The following is a 20305-nucleotide window of genomic DNA, read 5'->3' on the forward strand; positions in this document are numbered from 1 at the left end:
TGGTCTGCGGAGGCACAAGAGGAGTTACAGTTAGTTTTTTTCACAAAATTAAAATTTGTTTTTGTTATTCCCCCATTTTTCCTAATTGTCTAGTGGTGACACATAGATTTTATCTGTAATCTGTACATGGCTCTTCACATTTCCAGCATTATTGTAAAAGGTCCATTCAAAAGATCCTTCTATGGAAAGAGGCCCAATCCCTAAAAGCAGATGTATGGTGCGTTCAGGACACCCGCCTAAATAGCACTGATGCCCATAGACTTCAGAATGGGAACTTCCCAAATGTCTTTCATTTCCAAGCAATTGACAAAAAAGAGGAGTAGTAATCGCGATAAAGAACACCGTCAGCTTTCGGGTAATCACCAGCGTAGTGGACGACGAGGGCAGATACGTCATCCTAGTCTGCACCATAAATAACAAGACCTACACAATTGTCTCTATTTACATCCCTAACTCCAGGCAGATTTCATTTCTTAAAGACACCCTGGCGGTAGTAGCAAAGGTTAAAAAAGGCGCCTTGTTAGTCTGCGGGGACTTTAACATCACCCCCTGTCCTAATATTGATAAATTCGTGCCCCCTCAAAAGAAAGAAAATACCCGATCACTCTCTCAGACCCTCCTAGCGGAAGAACGCTATGATGTCTGGCGGGTTCTACACGCTTCCGAGCGGGATTACACCTTCTACTCACAATCCAATAGAGGTGACTCCAGAATTGACCTAATGGTCACAGATAAATGGTTATTACAGGACGTCTAAAAGGCCGCGATAGGGAACATAACCTGGTCGGACCACGCCCCGGTCTCTGGTCAAATTACAGAGGGACACAACTATCCGACATATTCCACATGGAGAGTAAATAACTACCTTATCACATCCCATAAAATTAGGCCCCAATTGCAGAAAGCATTATCATAATATTTCACAATTAATAACACACCTGATGTGTCCGTATCTACAGTATGGTGCGCCCACAAGGCCGACATCTGGGGTAAAATAGCGTTCCAGAATAAAAAACCAACACTACACCAAATAGAGGAAATTAATCAAAACATAGCGCACTAGAAGAGGCACACAAACGTAGCCCCACAAACAATCCTCCAAACATTACAGAAACTAAGGTATGAACTACACCAACTGCTCCAACCCAAATACGAGCACAATCTACGGAAAAGTAAAGCCAAATATTACTGGCAGGGAAACAGCGGGCAAAATTTTAGCCAATAAAATCACAGCCAAAATAACCAAAGATTGTCCCACGTACAGGGCGACCAAAAAATATAATATATAACCCCAAGGAAATCGCTAGCACCTTCTCACAATACTATTCCTCCCTCTATAATCTGCAGGAAAATACCGCAATACCACAACCTCCACCCCCAACTAATAAATCAGTTCTTAAAGAGCGTAAAACGTCCTAAAATACCGGAAGACTAATTGCACATGTTGAATCAACCAATATCCCAAACAGAAATACAGCAAACCATTAGAGGAATGAAAAATAAGTCCCCCGGCCCGACGGTCTAACGAGCGAGTACTTCAAAATATTCCAAGATATGACATCAATTTTCCAAAATTTTATTCCTGTTTAACTCCCCGAAAAAGATCAATTGATGGCGCATCGTATCCATTGACTGACACCTGAGTATAAGGTTTGCATGGAGGTATTGATCGTATTGTAAGAACTTCGGGCTGAGATTTCCCCTATCCAGAACTTCATATAGAAGAGGCCATGCCACTTTGTCAAAGGCCTTTTCGGCATCGAGACTCATCAGCATTGCAGGTGGCCTCAATCCATCTTGAGCCAGGACCGTGGCTGCGACCGCCATGCGAATATTTGCCACACTGCTCAGTCCCTGGCTAAATCCTGTTTGAGCCTCACATAGGAGGCCAGGTAGCAGCATCTGCAGTCAGTTCACCAGGATCCTCACCAAGAGTTTATAGTCGTGGTTGAGGAGTGAGAGTTGGCGATAAGATTGTGGCAATAGTGCGTCTCCTGAAGAAAAATCACATCTGGTCGGAATCATTTTATATGTATTAGAACTGCATTTAAGGGTGGTGTTAAGGCCCGCAACGTTCCACAGCAAGAATCATAAGTGCGGTGAGGTGTAAATGGTGTCAGAATCTGATGTGTGGGGTATACTTATCCTGGGTCCTAGGGTGAGGTCAGCACGGTGTGTAGTAGTACGGTGTGTCCATCCCTTTCGGTCCCAGGAAGCCGCAGGCATGAACAGGTATTAAAGGAGGTCAGAGAACAATAAAAAAATAAACATAGTTAACTTTACAAATCGGTGGTGGGAGCTCGCTGGGAATATACCAGGAGAGCCGTGCCACCACCAATGAGAACACTCTACAGCAGAAACAACAGTCCTCCTAGAGTGAGAAATAACATATAGAGCAGGTTTCATAAATCATCCCACTGTGACGTCTCCATGGCGTTGGAATCTTCTGTATGCCATTGTAGGGAGATGGACCGGGCCAGTAACATTCCTAATAATACATCCGGTACTACCCCCCCATGGCCAGCTAGGGTTGGTAAATGTTACAATGACATTTCCCAGTGAATGCATTTGTATTGGGGGAAAGCAATGTTAAAGTTGAAAAACGCATCAAAAACGCTGCGTCTGAACATAGCCCAAGTGGCGGAGGAAGATTTTGGGGTTAATTATTTTGCCTTATATAAAAGTCATTAACCTGGAAAGGATGTACCTTAACATATTTCCCAGCAAAATCCACTTTGAATTCGTTTTTGTATGTTTTTTGTTGCACCGGTAAAAATGGCAAGAAACTCTGACAACATTGTTTACAACTGTGACCTAGGAGTGACAAATGCTTCCAGGGGTGATCCCCATGATATTCCCATGTCATTTGAGCAGTGTTTCCATCATTTTCAGATGTTTTTAGACCTTAAAAAGACCCCGGGGGATCGCGGTAAAAATGCTCGTGTCTCCCATAGACTTACATTGGGCTCGTTGTTCTGTCCGAGTACCCGAGTATTCCAATTTGCTTGACCCGAACAACAAGCACCCGAGCATTTTAGTGCTCGCCCATCACTAGCCATAACCAATGTGGACATGTCCAGTTCAATAATGTTGCAATGCTTACCAATAGTAATGGAGGATAAAATGAACCTACCACGCTCCCCGACGCACGTTTAGCGTATCAGCTTTCTCAAGAGGAATTGCCATTGGAGTCCTGCCCCATTAGCTATTTATATGATAATCTCATCTGCCAATTACAGTGGAGCATGGTTACTGTTGCCCGCGTCATTATGATTTGCTTCTACCCACCAACATCATAGCAGCGTGCGTGTCGGGTAAATCAAACCCAGTGACACCATAGACACGCATGAGTCACATAACAGATGACCTGACAGTGCAGAAAGGCACAGGAGCGCAGCATGCAGGCGCACATTGGCGGCCATATTTAAGAATTCAGCTGGAAACAGCCATGTATAAGGAGATTGTTCTGGCATAAAAGGCATGGAATCGCATTGTAAGAAAAACCAGACTTGAAGGAATGGGGAGGGAGCAGAACGAAAGCTGCTACCAGGCGCCAACAATAGGATTATATGTAAATAAAATTGTACAAAGTGCTGAGTGCCAGAGTCGGTGAATAAAAGTTATTAATGTGCACATACATTATGGTAAGGACTTGTGGAAATATTAGCAAATAATATGTAAATGAACGAATACTGACACTGTGTGAAAGGGTGTCAGGACAAAGGGAGAAATAATGAGCAGAAAAAAATAAAATGTGTGAAAAAACGAAAATGAATGAAAAATAAGAATAATGTAAAAAGTGAAAATACAAGTACAAGTGAGTGTAAGAAGATGAGATACAGTAGATCTGTCAGTTACTGAGCTCAATTCCCTCAATATCCATGGGTGAATGCCATCTGGGCCAGAGGATTTGCCACTGTTCAGTTTGCTCAGACGCTGGCGACCTTCTCTTGTGTTACACTAGCTACAGTAGGGTTCAGTATAACAGCAGTTCAGTATGACTAACCCGATTAATCCCTGTTTTTGGTATAAATTAAATTACGTGTCACACAATTTACCAGTTGGTGCAGTAGATTCTAAGAAAACCACCAGACTTTGCATTTGTGATCTGCGGGTTTTTGAGTCTGTGTATTAGAATAATTGAAAGGCGGTGATCACAATAATAGCTGTGTGGAGATCAATCAGTGAGGGCAATCATTCTGTGAAGAGACAGGTGGGAATCCGATGACCCTTATCTAAGGGTGAGGCCAGGACATGTTGTACATGCATTTCTCCTTGAAACCCTGAGAAATATGGGTCGTTCGAGACATTGTTCAGAAGAACAGAGTACTTTGATTAAAAAGTTGATTGGAGATGGTAAAACTTATAAAGAAGTGCAGACAATGATTGGCTGTTCAGCTAAAATGATCTCCAATGCTTTACCATGGAAAGCCAAACCAGAGAGACATGGAAGAAAACGGAAGACGACCATTCAAATGGATGGAAGAATAGCCAGAATGGCAAAGGCTCAGCCAATGATCAGCTCCAGGATGATCACAGACAGTCTCACGCTACCTGTGAGGACTGTGACAGAAGACGCCTGTGTGAAGCTAATCTCTTAGCAAGAAGTCCCCGCAAAGTCCCACTGTTAATGAAAGACATGTACGGAAGCGGACACAATTTGCCAAAGAAAACATCAACTGGCCTAAAGAGAAATGGAGAAACATTTCATGGACTGATGAAAGTGGAATTGTTCTTTTTGGATCCAAGGGCCGCAGACAGTTCATCAGACATCTCCAAACTCTGTATTCTAGCCTCGGCACACTCTGAAGACAGTGACGCATGGTGGTGCCGGCATCATGATATGGGCATGTGTCTCTTACTATGGTGCTGGACCTATTTACCGCTCACCAGGGATCATGGACCAGTTTGTATATATTACAATACTTGAAGAGGTCACGTTGCCTAACGCTGAAGAGGATATGTCCTTGAAATGAGTGTTTCACCAAGACAACGACCCTAAACACACCAGTAAACGAGCAAAATCTTGGATCCCATCCAACAAAATTGAGGTTATGGAGAGGCCAGCCCTAACCCCGGACCTCAATCCGATAGAACACTTGTGGGGCGACATCAAAAATGCCGTTTCTGAGGCAAAGCCAACAAATGCCAAAAAATTGTGTGGGATGTAGTCCGAGCATCCTGGGCTGGAATAACAGCTGACAGAGGCGAGAAGTTGGTTTACTCTATGCAACATAGATGTGAAGCCGGTCTAAAAATCTGTGGGTAACAGCTAGTGATGAGCAAATTTGTCTGAAAAATGATTGTCAAACAGAAATTCGACACAAATATGGTGCATTCGGATCTGTGATTAGAAACCCGAGCAAAATTTTAAAAAAATCAAGAAAAATCGGTAACATTCGGTGCAAAGTGCAGGAAAATATTTGTGATGCCACAAAAATAGTGTGCAGAGCTCAGAGGCGCGGCGTGCTTGTAAGCACAACAGTCAGCCAATCAGGGTGCAGGAAACACAATGTCCTGACACTACGGCTTGTTTCATTGGCTGCTGAAATCACATGTCGCTCTCCATATAAATAGCGGACATCTTGTTTTAGCGCCATTTGTACATTGTAACAGCGCAGAGAGGCTGCTCCTGACGCTGCCACTGTTTACAGCAAGATTTCAGCTATTTAGTTAGGCCGTTGTATATCAGACAGATCGTGTAGCTAGATAGTGTCCAGTGCGGCTGTTACATTTACCTTCCCGCATTTCTTTTTTGGACATTACTGAGGTCCACAGACAAAACCAGCCATTCACGGCTTCTATTGTCATCCATGCACGAGTATTGCATTCTAATTCACATGTAGCTAGTGATAAAATATTAAACAGCCTGCTGTATCCCACCTTGTCATTCAGTGCTGTGGTGATAAAAAAACCTAAGGCACATATAAAAAAAGATTTTTAATTGCAAAAAGTTTGACAGCCCCGCACACATACACACAGCCCCACAGACCACTGCACACAGATACAGCCCCACAGACCACTGCACACAGATACAGCCCCACAGATCACTGCACACAGATACAGCCCCACAGACCACTGCACACAGATACAGCCCCACAGACCACTGCACACAGATACAGCCCCACAGATCACTGCACACAGATACAGTCCCACAGACCACTGCACACAGATACAGCCCCACAGACCACTGCACACAGATACAGCCCCACAGACCACTGCACACAGATACAGCCCCACAGATCACTGCACACAGATACAGCCCCACAGACCACTGCACACAGATACAGCCCCACAGACCACTGCACACAGATACAGCCCCACAGACCACTGCACACAGATACATCCCCACAGACCACCGCACACAGATACAGCCCCACAGACCACTGCACACATACACACAGCCCCACAGACCACTGTACACAGATACAGCCCCACAGACCACTGCACACAGATACAGCCCCACAGACCACTGCACACAGATACAGCCCCACAGACCACTGCACACAGATACAGCCCCACAGACCACTGCACACAGATACAGTCCCACAGACCACTGCACACAGATACAGCCCCACAGACCACTGCACACAGATACAGCCCAACAGACCACTGCACACAGATACAGCCCCACAGACCACTGCACACAGATACAGCCCCACAGACCACTGCACACATACACACAGCCCCACAGACCACTGCACACAGATACAGTCCCACAGACCACTGCACACAGATACAGCCCCACAGACCACTGCACAGATACAGCCCCACAGACCACTGCACACAGATACAGCCCCACAGACCACTGCACACAGATACAGTCCCACAGACCACTGCACACAGATACAGCCCCACAGACCACTGCACACAGATACAGCCCCACAGACCACTGCACACAGATACAGCCCCACAGATCACTGCACACAGATACAGCCCCACAGACCACTGCACACAGATACAGCCCCACAGACCGCCGCACACAGATACAGCCCCACAGACCACTGCACAGATACAGCCCCACAGACCACTGCACACAGATACAGCCCCACAGACCACTGCACACAGATACAGCCCCACAGACCACTGCACACAGATACAGCCCCACAGACCACCTCCGTCACACACATTCTCTGCCCATTAGACTTACATTGGACTCGCTACGAGTACCCGAGTATCAGGAGCTACTCACTAATCCCTATCACTGACCTGTGTGAATACCTCTCTAAGGTTGATGTCTGCATTCCTGGGTGAATGTGGACACCTCTGTCAGCAATGCCTGCATTTATGGGTAAGTAGTGACCTGCTGTAATTAAAATCACCACCTGGTGGAGGGCGGAGTGCTCGGTCAGTAAGCTAATATACGAGACAAAAAAAACTGACTGGCACATCCAGACTAGTGTGAATAGGTGTATACCAAGAGGAGCTACCCCACTTATACAATATACAAAGAAAGGTTGCACTCTATCATGCTTAAGCATGTCAATGTGGAATATGTGAAATTTGACATATTCCACATTGACATGCTTTAGCATGATAGAGTGCAACCTTTCTTTGTATACTTTGCCTGCTCCAGTCACGCAAGTTGTGTGCTCATTTCTGCCATTCGCACCCCTCTCATCGACTTGCATTGATACACGGTGGAATTCCACCCTGCACATGTTGCGGCGACTGTGGCAGCAGCAACAAGCCCTGACGCAGTATGTCATGTCGTATAGCCTGGGCCAACACAGTATGCAGATGGCGCATGTGACATTTACAGAGTGCACAAAGATTAAGGACCTCTGCACCCTTCTGCACAGTTTTGAAATGGCTACTAAGATGGTTATCACTGATGCCACCATCATCAGCATCACTATTCTGGTCATCTATATGCTGGAGTAGACTGAATAGCCAGCGGGAAGAGATGGTGGTCCCAGAAGAAGAGGAGGAAGCAGAGGAGGATGCAGAAGGGATAATATTGTCTTTAAGTTCAAGACTGTCACCACACAGGTGGGTGCCAAGGGAGGGTGGATTACTGTGATCGATGAAGGCTGGTGATAACAGACAAGCTGTTATTGAAGGGGCAAGATCCAAGGAACAAATGGAGGAGAAAGAGGTGATGGGCGAGTAACTGTCTGTTGTTCGTGGTTGGAGGGATGGGATGGAGGAAATGAGCCTCATTGTTACCCAGCCACCAACACAGCATGGGCTTGGACCTCATGGTAGAGACTGACATATGAGCGCCTTCTTGCTGCACTATATGCAACATGATCCCCGTATAGTTATGATTAGGAATAATGCTGACTGCTGGGTTGCCACTTTATTAGATACACGTTATAAAACCAAATTTTGCCAGATGGTTCGCACCCTAGAAAGGGAACAGCGAATGCTGGAGTATTGAAACACGCTTTTACACAACCTTAGGAGAGCTTTTCCCCAAGACAGCAGTGAAGCACACCGTTCACATCGCAGCTGTAGACTTCCAACCTCCGGACCGTCAATTCTTCAACGCCAAAACATTAGCAGCAGCGGTGGAAGTAGAAGAAGCAATTTCTGTGAGTCCTTTGACACTTTTTTAGGCCAACGCATAACGTGGGTTACTTGCTTATGTATTTTACCCAAAATATTAACTAAGACCTCTCATATTTTTTATGTGTTTCTTGCACTTTATTTTTCAGGGTGCAGTTGGGCCCATTCGGTCTTGTAAACTGTGGTGTCTGTTCACATGGGATGCATTTGGATAGCGCTAGGCAGCCCGCCTGATCTAATAGTATGGGCGTAACTAATAGGCTGTTGGCCTGGATGATGTGCATTCCCATTGTGTGAACAGCAGAGCATACAAGTCTTCATTGTGCATTAATATACCAAGCATCCGCCCCTCCATACATTGGTGGGTTGTGAGCGGTTGTCTCATCGGTATTCTTGCACCTGTGTTGCCCCCATCCTAACTATATGGGCCCACTCTCCCCGATAGTGCATTTGTTTGGAGGTCTGGGCAGGTAAGCATCTCTGCTTTTAGATGTGGTTTTGAACATTTGACTGAATTTTTATATCTACACATGATTTACACAAATTATATTTTCTTGTCTTAACTCTTTACTATTTAACATTATAAGCTGTGTATTTCTGTAATTATTTGTATGTATACATGATTGATTACCACTTCTGTCTCTGTAAAAACAATCCCCTTTAACCCCTTTCTGACATCGGGTGTAAATGTACGCTGATGTCAGACTCCCTCCTTTTGATGTGGGCTCCGGCGCTGAGCCCACATCTTTTCTCGCACATGATGGGCCAGAAACCCCGCACTTCAGTGACCCTGTCACGTGATCGCGGGTCACCGATGGGTTGGTATGACAACCAGAGGTCTCCAGCAGACCTCTATGGTTGTCACTGCCGGATCCTATGAGCGCTGCCCAGTGGTTGGCGCTCATAGCAAGTGAGCAACTCTGCTACATACAGGTGATCTGATCATTGCTTGTATGTAGCAGAGCCGATCGGGTTATAGCAGCTTCTAACCTCCCATTGAGACTATTGAAGCATGCCTGTGGAGACATGGGGTGGTCAGCGCGCACCCCGGTCTGCTGGCCGAAACGACATGGATCAGAGATCCTCCCACCGAACGCAGGCTCTCCCTTTAACATGGGCATAACGCTACTCAGACAACACACAGTGAGGGTAATGCAGTGTGGCAATGCTTTATTGAACCACAAAACAGGCAGAAAACACATAGAACAGTCCCAGCAAAATACCCAGCAGAGTGCACATTACTTAGTCTCACACTTCCACTGATTCGCTCTCAGGGTCGCTACCCCACCTGTGGCACGCACAGAGATGAGGTAACGACAAGCGTAGGAAGATGACAATCCATTCAGTCATAGAATCATAGAATCATAGAGTTGGAAGGGACCTCCTGGGCCATCTGGTCCAACCCCCTGCTCAAAGCAGGATTCGCTATATCGTCCCAGTCAGATGTCTGTTCAGCCTCTGTTTGAAGACTTCCATTGAAGGAGAACTCACCACTTCTCGTGGCAGCCTGTTCCACTCATTGATCACTCTGTCATAAAGTTTTTTCTAATATCTAATCTGTGTCTCCTCCCATTCAGTTTCATCCCATTGCTTCTAGTCTTTCCTTGTGCAAATGAGAATAAAGTTGATCCTTCTACAATGTGACAGCCCTTTAGATATTTGTAGACAGCTATTAAGTCTCCTCTCAGTCTTCTCTTTTGCAAACTAAACATTCCCAAATCCTGCAACCTTTCCTCATAAGACAGGGTTTGCAGACCGGTCACCATTCTGGTCGCTCTTTTCTGAACTTGCTCCAGTTTGTTGATGTCTGTTTTAAAATGTGGTGCCCAAAACTGGACACAATATTCCAGATGAGGTCTGACCAAAGAGGAGTAGAGGGCAATAATGACTTCACGTGATCTAGACTGTATGCTTCAGTTAATACATCCTAGAATTGCATTTGCCTTTTTTGCTGCTGCATCACACTGTTGACTCATATTCAGTCTGTGATCTATTAGTATACCCAAGTCTTTTTCACATGTGCTGTTGCTTAGCCCTATTCCTCCCATTCTGTATATGCTTTTTTCATTTTTATTGCCCAGATGTAGTACTTTGCATTTCTCCCTGTTAAAAACCATTCTGTTAGTTGCTGCCCACTTCTCCAGTTTATTTATATCTTTTTGAATCCTCTCTCTCTCTTCTCTAGTATTAGCTATCCCTCCTAGCTTTGTGTCATCAGCAAATTTAATCAGTTTACCCTCAATTCCTTCATCTAAATCATTGATAAAGATGTTAAACAATACAGGGCCCAGGCAGAGCCCTGTGGTACCCCGCTTGAGACATTCTTCCAACTGGATGTGCAGCCACTTACGACCACCAAGGTAAAAGGCCAGTTGATCCGAGGATCACAACCTGGCTTCTCCAAACGTATCCATGGTTCAACGATAGTCAATGGAGCAGATCTGTATTCTTCCAACCGAGGATGAAAACCCCTAGGTTGTTTCCTACCGAATGATAGATCTGAGTCCCTCGTGATGTAAAAACTATACGAAGTATATAGTTTTAAGTCTGGGGTCTGCCGATATGTGGCTAGTTTTCTGTTTCAGATAACATGATTTTAATTTTTTTTTTGTCTGGTCTCGCTTGAATATACGTCAATATTAAATAGTCACCTGATGACGCCTTTGGTGAGGACAATGAAAGCAGTAGAAATAAGAGGCTTGGAGAGTGAATGTGTTTACATCACCTCATCCTATATACTGAATTGTGGGGTATAAGTTTTTTTTCTATTAGTCACCTTCTGACTAACATTCAGGGGGTGAATTAAGGGTATAGTTTTCCATTTGGAATTAATAAAGTTTAGTTTTATCCTTTTTTCAGCATACATGAGAAATGACAAGAGACAACCCATTTAAGAAAATTTAATTTTGGTTAAAACTATTCCAACATTATGAACATAAAAAAGGCTTCTCCCCTATGTGACGTTTCTGATGTTTATTAACAGCTGATTTCCAAGTAAAATATTGACTACATTAAGAAAATGAAAAAGGCTTCTCCCCTGTGTAACTGCTCTGATGTCTAACAAGAAGCGCTTTCCATTCAAAATATTTCCCACATTCTGAACAGGAAAAAGGCTTCTCCCCTGTGTAAGTTCTCTGTTGAGGTGGCTCAGTGTTAGTCCCTGGGTTCAACTCCCATCAAGGACAACATCTGCAAGGAGTTTGTATGTTCTCCCCATGTTTGCGTGGGTTTCGTCCCACATTCCAAAGACATACTGTTAGGGAATTTAATTTGTGAGCCCCATTGGGGACAGTGATGATAATGTGTGCAAACTGTAAAGGGCTGCGGAATAGGTTAGCGCTATATAAAAAGAAAGATTATTCACTGGTCAACAGCATTTTTGGTGCCAAAGATATTTCATTGAATTTAGGGTAACTTTGGGGTGCTGATTCTGAATATGTCATCAGTTTTGCCAGATTGGCTCAAGTTTTTGAGATTTTTCGTAAAATGTGTAAAAAAAAAGACGTAATTTGCTACACGCGCATTAATTTTATTGATATTGTCATGAATACAATAAATTTAACAAAGTAAATGTTGATTTTAGTTTATTTTAACTAGTTTTAGAAAGTAATCTTCAAAAATGAACAAGACATGAAAGATAGGAGACATTTAATCGCTGGAAAAGCGCTTTTTATATGATTTTCTTCTATGTGAGCTATTGGGGCAGTCACGCTGTAGATTCCAGCAGTAATCAGCCATCATATGTCTGTCCCATCTGCCTTGGTACCTTTCCTCCATCACCATAATATCCTGATGAAATCTCTCCCCTTGTTCTTCGCTAAAATCTCCAAGGTTTTCTGGAAATCTGTCCAAGTGACTGTGAAGATAATGCAATTTAATGCTCATGTGTACACCCAGATTTCTAAATCTCAATAGCATGTTTTGTACCAGTTCTTCATAATTGTCTGCCTTTTGATTTCCCAAGAAGTTCTTCACTACCAACACAAAACTACACCATGCAGCAGCTTCAATGTCATTCATTTCCTTAGGAAAATTTGAATCTTTAATGAGTTTCCGAATTTGAGGACCATCAAAGATTCCTGCCTTCAGTTTTTCGCTGCTAAGACCAGGGAAAGATCTGCAGATGTACATGAAGCAATTACCATCTTTGTCTAATGCCTTGACGAACTGCTTCATTAATCCTAACTTTATGTGAAGTGGTGGTAGAATGATTTTTTCCCTGTCCACCAAAGGTTCGTTCACTATGTTTGATGCTCCTACTGTCAAGGTGTCCCTTGGAGGCCAATTCAGTTTCTCCCAGTGCTGATGTTTTGCTCTACTATCCCACATGCAGATGAAGCAAGGATACTTTGTGTATCCACTTTGCTGTCCAAGTAAAAAGTTGACCATTTTTAAATCAACACATATCAGCCACGAATGTTCATGGTAGCACAGTTTCTCCAAGACCATTTTGACATTTTGGTATTGTTCTGCAAGTTTAGTTGAGTGAGCTACTGGAAGAGATGCACACTGATTGCCATTGTTCAACAAAACACATTTCAAACTCCTTTTAGAACTATCTATGAAAAGCCTCCAGTCTACAGGACGATATACTTGTAAACCCATTTGCAGCATCAGGCCAGGAATATCCTTACAATATACAAGTAGGTCATCTTCACAGAAAAATGGAAGAAGTGCTTCTTCTCTGGTCCTGTAAGATGTAATTTTAGTTCCAGGCGTCAGACAATTTTTTTCACTTAGCCTTGAAGCTAAAAGTTCGGATGCACTTTTTGAGAGGTTGAGGTCTCTTATTAGATCGTTGAGCTCTCCTTGGGTAAATTGCGTAGGTGTTCTGAAACTTCCTTCATATTCTAGTTCACTTCCAGAACTAATGCTTAGCTCCATACCCTGCATTTCATCATCATCAGGTGGGGGAAGGTCAGGTAACATGGTAAACACAGGTACAGGCACATCTTCACAATGAGGGACAGGCCTTCTTGCAGATTCCATGTTAGGATACTCCCATTTTCGTTTCTTATGCTTATTGAATCCTTGTACTTGCACTGCACAGAAATAACAGTCATCATGATGATTTTTTTGCTCTCTCCACACCATTGGAACACCAAATTTGAAGCTTGTTCTTTGTCCTTTGCTCCATTTTCGTAATAATTCGATACATGCTTTGCACACTATGTGTGGTGCCCAAAACTTGTCTTGGTCCCCAAGCATAACCCCAAAATAGGCAAAATACACTTTTTTAACGAAGTCTGTTATGTTTCTTCTATGTTTTGGCAGTGTATATTCACCACAAATGTAACAGAATGAGTCTGGATCGTTAAGACAACTTCTTCTTGATGAGTTCATGCTTTTCACTGGAAAACAGACAACAACATAAAGTTAGTGCAAAAATCAAGCTATGAACAAACTTTTAGAACACTAATTAACACAAAACTATATTGAGAACTGCTCAGTTCAAGTACTAATCCAAAGAAATTAATGAGATGATGCGTCGCATTTACCAACAAGTGCTATAAATAAGATACCAAAAATCTCAAAAACTTGAGCCAATCTGGCAAAACTGATAGCATATTCAGAATCAGCACCCCAAAAATACCCCAAATTCATTAAAATATTTTGGACACCAGAAAAAAATTTTTTTTTTGTTGACCTGTGTTATTAGTAGTAAGATTCCATTTCTGTTAATACATTTCCCACATTATGAACAGGAAAAATGGCTTCTCTGATGTGATCAAGATTTATTTTCCATTAAACATAAAGGAAGTTTCTCCCCTCTGTGAGTTATTTGGTGTGGAACAAGACTCCCTTTCTGGTTAAAAATTGTTCAACATTCTGAACATGAAAAAGGCTTCTCCCCTGGTGAGTTCTCTGGTGCCTAACACAATCTGATTTAGTGCAAAAACATTTCCCACATTCTGAACATGAAAAAGGCTTCTCCCCTGTGTGAGTTTTATGGTGATTAACCAAATCTGATTTCTGGTTAAAACATTTCCCACATTCTGAACAGGAAAAAAGCTTCTCCCTTGTGTGAGTTTTATGGTGATTAACCAATTGTGATTTCCAGTTAAAACATTTCCCACATTCTGAACAGGAAAAAGGCTTCTCCCCTGTGTGAGTTCTCTGGTGTCTAACAAAATGTGATTTAAGTGCAAAACATTTCCCACATTCTGAACAGGAAAAAGGCTTCTCCCCTGTGTGAGTTCTATGGTGATTAACCAAATCTGATTTCTGGATAAAACATTTCCCACATTCTGAACAGGAAAAAGGCTTCTCCCCTGTGTGAGTTCTATAGTGAGTAATCAGATCTGATTTCTGGTTAAAACATTTCCCACATTCTGAACAGGAAAAAGGCTTCTCCCCTGTGTGAGTTCTCTGGTGTCTAACAAAATGTGATTTAAGTGCAAAACATTTCCCACATTCTGAACAGGAAAAAAGCTTCTCCCCTGTGTGAGTTCTATGGTGATTAACCAAATCTGATTTCTGGATAAAACATTTCCCACATTCTGAACAGGAAAAAGGCTTCTCCCCTGTGTGAGTTCTATGGTGATTAATCAGATCTGATTTCCGGTTAAAACATTTTCCACATTCTGAACAGGAAAAAGGCTTCTCCCCTGTGTGAGTTCTCTGATGAGTAACAAAATGTGATTTCTGTATAAAACATTTCCCACATTCTGAACAGGAAAAAGGCTTCTCCCCTGTGTGAGTTCTATGGTGAATAACCAAATCTGATTTCAGTGTAAAACATTTCCCACATTCTGAACAGGAAAAAGGCTTCTCCCCTGCGTGAGTTCTATGGTGATTAACCAAATTTGATTTCAGTGTAAAACATTTCCTACATTCTGAACAGGAAAAAGGCTTCTCCCCTGTGTGAGTTCTATGGTGATTAACCAAATCTGATTTCCATGTAAAACATTTCCCACATTCTGAACATGAGAATGACTTTTTTGCTTTAGGAGTGGTTTGTTTTTTAATGCCTCTTTTGTGACATTGCTTTCCCTTATTACTCAGTAATGAATCAGAATATGGGACCTGTTTCATAGGATCAGATGACAGATCTTTGCTGTGAATGGATGATGATATATCTGGAGTAATGGCATTCACTTCAGTTGTATCTTGTAGGAGCTCAAGATCATCAGATTTAAAAATTGAAGATGTCAACTGTCCCTCTGATCTCCTGGTACAGTCATCTGCTAAGATAAAAAACAATTATTTATTAATAAAATATCCTTTAGTTTCATATTTTTGAACATTTCTACTTAAACTGTCCATAAAAATGGCAAGCTATGTAAAAAACTTTAATTATTTACCAAGACATTGACTGTTCACAGTCTAATAGAAAACCTTGTTGGATGAACCAGTAGTGTGTGGTGTTCAACTGTTTGTATTCGATAATTGGGAGGCAGAATGAACAAAGAAACGAATCAATGTTATGTAGACGAAAATAATACCAATTCTCATCTCACAAAAAACAAGTCCCCACTCAGGTCCATCATCTGTCAATGGAAAAACAGAGGTTCCCACACTATTAGTGGCTCAAAGGCTGTTGAAAAGCAACAAGGTTTCTATAAACCAATCCAGCAAAATCCACTCTCACTTCGGAGTCTTGCAGTGTGCGCAAACAACATCTAGGATCCCTGTAATTAGCAATATTATAGTGAGAAGAATCCACTTAATTTTTGGTGTGTGTCTCCTGGAGCACAATCTGGGCACTATGTTCTGGGTAAGAAAATGGCAAATGTGTAATTTTCACTCCAACATCCACTGCATGTTAATTTCCGGAAAGTTGCTGTAGAGTCAAAATATTCACTCCTCCTACACACGTGGTCAAAATTGTTGGTACCCGTTGTTTAATGAAACCCACAATGGTCACAGAAATAACTTTAATCTGATAAAAGTAATAATTAAAAAATCTATGAAAATGAACAACTGAAAGTCAGACATTGCTTTTCAGCCATGCTTCCACAGAATTTAAAATAAATAAAACTCATGAAATAGGCCTGGACAGAAATGATGGTTCCCTTAACTAAAATATTTTATTGCACAACCCTTGGAGGCAATTGTTGAAATAAACTGATTCCTGTAGCTGTCAATGAGACTTCTGCACCTCTCGACAGGTATTTTGGCCCACTCTTCAAGAGCAACTACTTCAGTTGTCTCGTGTTTGAAGGTTGCCTTTTCCAGACGGCATGTTCCAGCTCTTTCCAAAGATGCTCATTAGGATTTAGGTTAGGGCTCATAGAAGGCCACTTCAGAATAGTCCAATATTTTCCTCTTAGCCACTCTTGCATGTTTTTAGCTGTGTATTGTGTGTCATTATCCTGTATGACATGCGACTGAGACCAAGCGACATTGGGCAGCACATTTCTCTCTAGAATCCCTTGATAGTCTTGAGATTTCATTGTACGATGGAGATTCTAGACACCCTGTGCCAGATGCAGCAAAGCAGCCCCATAACATAACAGAGCCTCCTCTATGTTTCACAGTAGGGACAGTGTTCTTTTTGTGATATGCTTCATTTTTCCATCTGAGAACATAGAGCTGACGTGCCTTGCCAGAAAGTTCCATTTTTGTCTCATCTGTCCATAGGACATTCTCCCAGAGGCTTTGTAGCTTGTCAACATGTAGTTTAGCAAATTCCAGTCTCATTTTTTTTCAACAATGGTGTCCTCCTTGGTCGTCTCCCATGAAGTCCACTTTGGCTCATACAACGACGGATGGTGTGATCTGACACTGATGTTCCTTGAGCTTCAAGTTCACCTTTAATCTGTTTACAAGTTTTTCTGGGCTCTTTTGTTACCATTCATATTATCCGTCTCTTTGATTTGTCATCAATTTTCCTCCTGCAGCCACGTCCAGGGAGGTTGGGTACAGTCCTATGGATATTAAATTTCTGAATAATATCTGCAACTTTAGTCACAGAAACATGAAGCTGCTTGGAGATGGTCTTATAACTTTTACCTGTAACATGTTTGTCTATAATTTTCTTTCTAATCTCCTGAGACATCTCTTTCCTTCGCTTCCTCTTGTCCATGTTGAGTGTGATACACACCATGTCACCACACAGCACAGTGAGTATCTGTAGCCTCTATACAGGCCACTCACTGATTCCAGGATTGTAGACACCTGTGATGATAATTAGTGGACACACTGCGATTTACACATTCTGTGGAAGCTTGGTTGAAAAGCAATGTCTGACTTTCATTTGTTCATTTTCATAGATTTTTTTATTTATTATTACTTTTGTCAGATTCAAGTTATTTCTGTGACCATTGTGGGTTTTTCTGTCATTAAACGAGGGGTACCAACAATTTTGACCCCGTGTGTATAGATTATAACCATCAGTGAATTAATTTATAACATGGAATCACTTTATGGGGATTTTGACTATTCTGGTTTTCTGTCATTTAGTCATATTAGGGCTTCTGCATATGGTGTGTCCAATCTCATCTGGGATCTGTTCCTGCTGTCCAGCAGGAGTAATCTGCTCCCTACTTCAGCCAATTGGAAAGTACCACACCCTACTAAAGCGCAAAGCACATGGCCGGAATCTGCCAGATACAGCGCTGTTCTCCTCTGGTTCAGTCCTCTGTGCTCAGCTTGCGGATTAAAAAAACTGGTGGTCTTCTCTTCCATCCTCCCAGTGGAGTCTGAACTGAGAAAGTAAGTTAATGTGTATGCACAATGTAAGTGCATATTAACACATGGCCATTAACCAGAGAAAAAAAAAAGCAAAAAACACAATTATCCTAAACTAAAAAGTAAAAAATAAACTGCAAATAATGCATGTTTTACTTTTTAGTTTAGGATATTTGTGTTTTTTGCTTTTTGTTTTCAGCTTGCGGCTTGTGTGTTTGTTTCCTGCTGTGACTGTGGCCCGTTTACTGACTACTCTTGTGTCTTCTGATTCTGTCCTTCTAGTTCTGACCCAGCTACCTGACTATTCTTCTTGCCATCTAACACCACAGAATAGCAGGTAACACCATGGTCCAAGCCTAGGGGTCCCAGTGTAAGTCCAGATTCCATGTAATGGTGTTAAAGGACAATGAGCAAGGCAATCCTTGGGATATGGAAAGCAGAGAAGATAGAGCCAAGCATGGTCATGGTGGACATCTTTTGAGCTGCCAGGTGACCATGAACAGTGCTCCCAATACATTGTGTCTGCAAACTATTCCAGCTAGATCTGCATTCAAATAGCTAAATGGCGCTCCTTCCCTTCTGAACACTGCCATGTGCCCAGACAGTAGTGTACAACCGTATGTAGGGTATAGTGCGAAGCTGGAAAATAATTTGTAAGATCCATTTGTTTTCTATTATCCTTTGTGAATAATTCCAAACTTACCACCACATAAAGTGACACACGTCAGATATTAATAATGGGGCCTGATTAAGAACACAAAACTGGCTGCGGAAGAGGTTAAATCAGAGGATTTTGGACACTACTGTAATCAAACACTGTGACTATAGACAATAACATCTACTGAAATGATCAAACTCCACAGTCTCCATCAGTAATAAATGAGCAGCTAGTGGTGAAACCTCTCTGGGTAATTAGAGTATGGGGCTCGGTGACGTCACAATCTAAACTATCGTAAGCTCCAATATTTTCTGTCAGATGAGTTTCATGGAGAAATATTACACATTTATAGAGAACTGTGTATAATAGTGCAGAGCTGAGATGTCTTAAAGGGAACCTGTCAGCAGGATTGTGCTCAGTAACCTACAGACACTGTCAGGTCACCGCCGTTATACTGATTACAATGATACCTGGTGATGAAATCCGTCTTGTGGTTGTTGTGTAATCTGTATTTGTTGTTTTCAGTTAATGAGATTCTCGTGCTCTGGGGCGGGGCTGTAAGCGGGGCTTTATGTTGTGCTCTGATTACATATTCCTCTGTATTGGCTTATGACATGTTGTTGATCCCTCACTGACCCGCCCCCATTATTACATAATGCATATAATAGCATTGATATTATTGTTGATAATGCCTATAATATTGTGGCTATTGTGAGGCTTAGAAAAAAAATTACATCCAGCAAAATGTCATCAGCGGCGCCTGCGTAGTAGCCTCTATCTCTTACTTATAGATACTACTGCGCAGGCGCCACCATCGCCGGTGACATTTTGCTGGATGTAATACAGATTAATATGTAATCAGAGCACCACATAAAGCACATAATACCTTCAAGTGATTTTCTATCTTGTCAGCACATTCTACGTACGCTGTCATTTGGCTTTATAGTCACAGATCTGGGCAGGTAACGGTCAGCGTCTCCTAATGTGAAGGAGAGAATGGCTACTGAAATCAATTATTAAACCTTATATAAGTCAGTTCAGATATGGTGAACCAAGATGGCGTCTGTGTCTTCAGACAACACCCTGGAAGGAATCCTTGGAATGCAGAAGCTGAGATACTGGATACCATATATGGAAGTGAAGGTGAATGGACCTATCATAGACTGACACTGGCTACTGAGAAGATTGTGTGACACCTATTTACTGTCTCTGTCTTGAGAATACACTTCAGTTGTGTGCAAGCCTTTGCTGAGAAAGGAGTAGACATTTAACTCTGTGTCCGGTATGACTCTTTAAGTGCACACTCGGCCTATATTGGGTCAGGTACAAGCAATCATATAGATCTTGCTTTAAGGGATCACCCTCACACTAATCCCAGGGAGTAGGTGGATCCTCCAGGTTGTAAGTCCTATAGAAAAGGGCTTTCAATGCCCAAAGTCATTTGAACATTTTTGGTTGGAGGAGAATGTTGTGGTCTAGAGGCAAAATGGTGATCATGGTAAT

The 20305-nt window shown here is 42.4% G+C and overlaps 1 pseudogene; it reads right to left on the bottom strand.

Annotated features, from left to right (window-relative positions):
- Window positions 1-11401: 11401 nt before the first annotated feature.
- Window positions 11402-15707, bottom strand: LOC141075811 (uncharacterized; annotated as a pseudogene).
- Window positions 15708-20305: the final 4598 nt, after the last annotated feature.

The sequence above is a fragment of the Dendrobates tinctorius genome, unplaced genomic scaffold, assembly GCF_039654945.1.
Source record: "Dendrobates tinctorius isolate UK_male_01 unplaced genomic scaffold, ASM3965494v1 ptg000372l, whole genome shotgun sequence".
NCBI classification, from domain to species: Eukaryota; Metazoa; Chordata; class Amphibia; order Anura; family Dendrobatidae; genus Dendrobates; species Dendrobates tinctorius.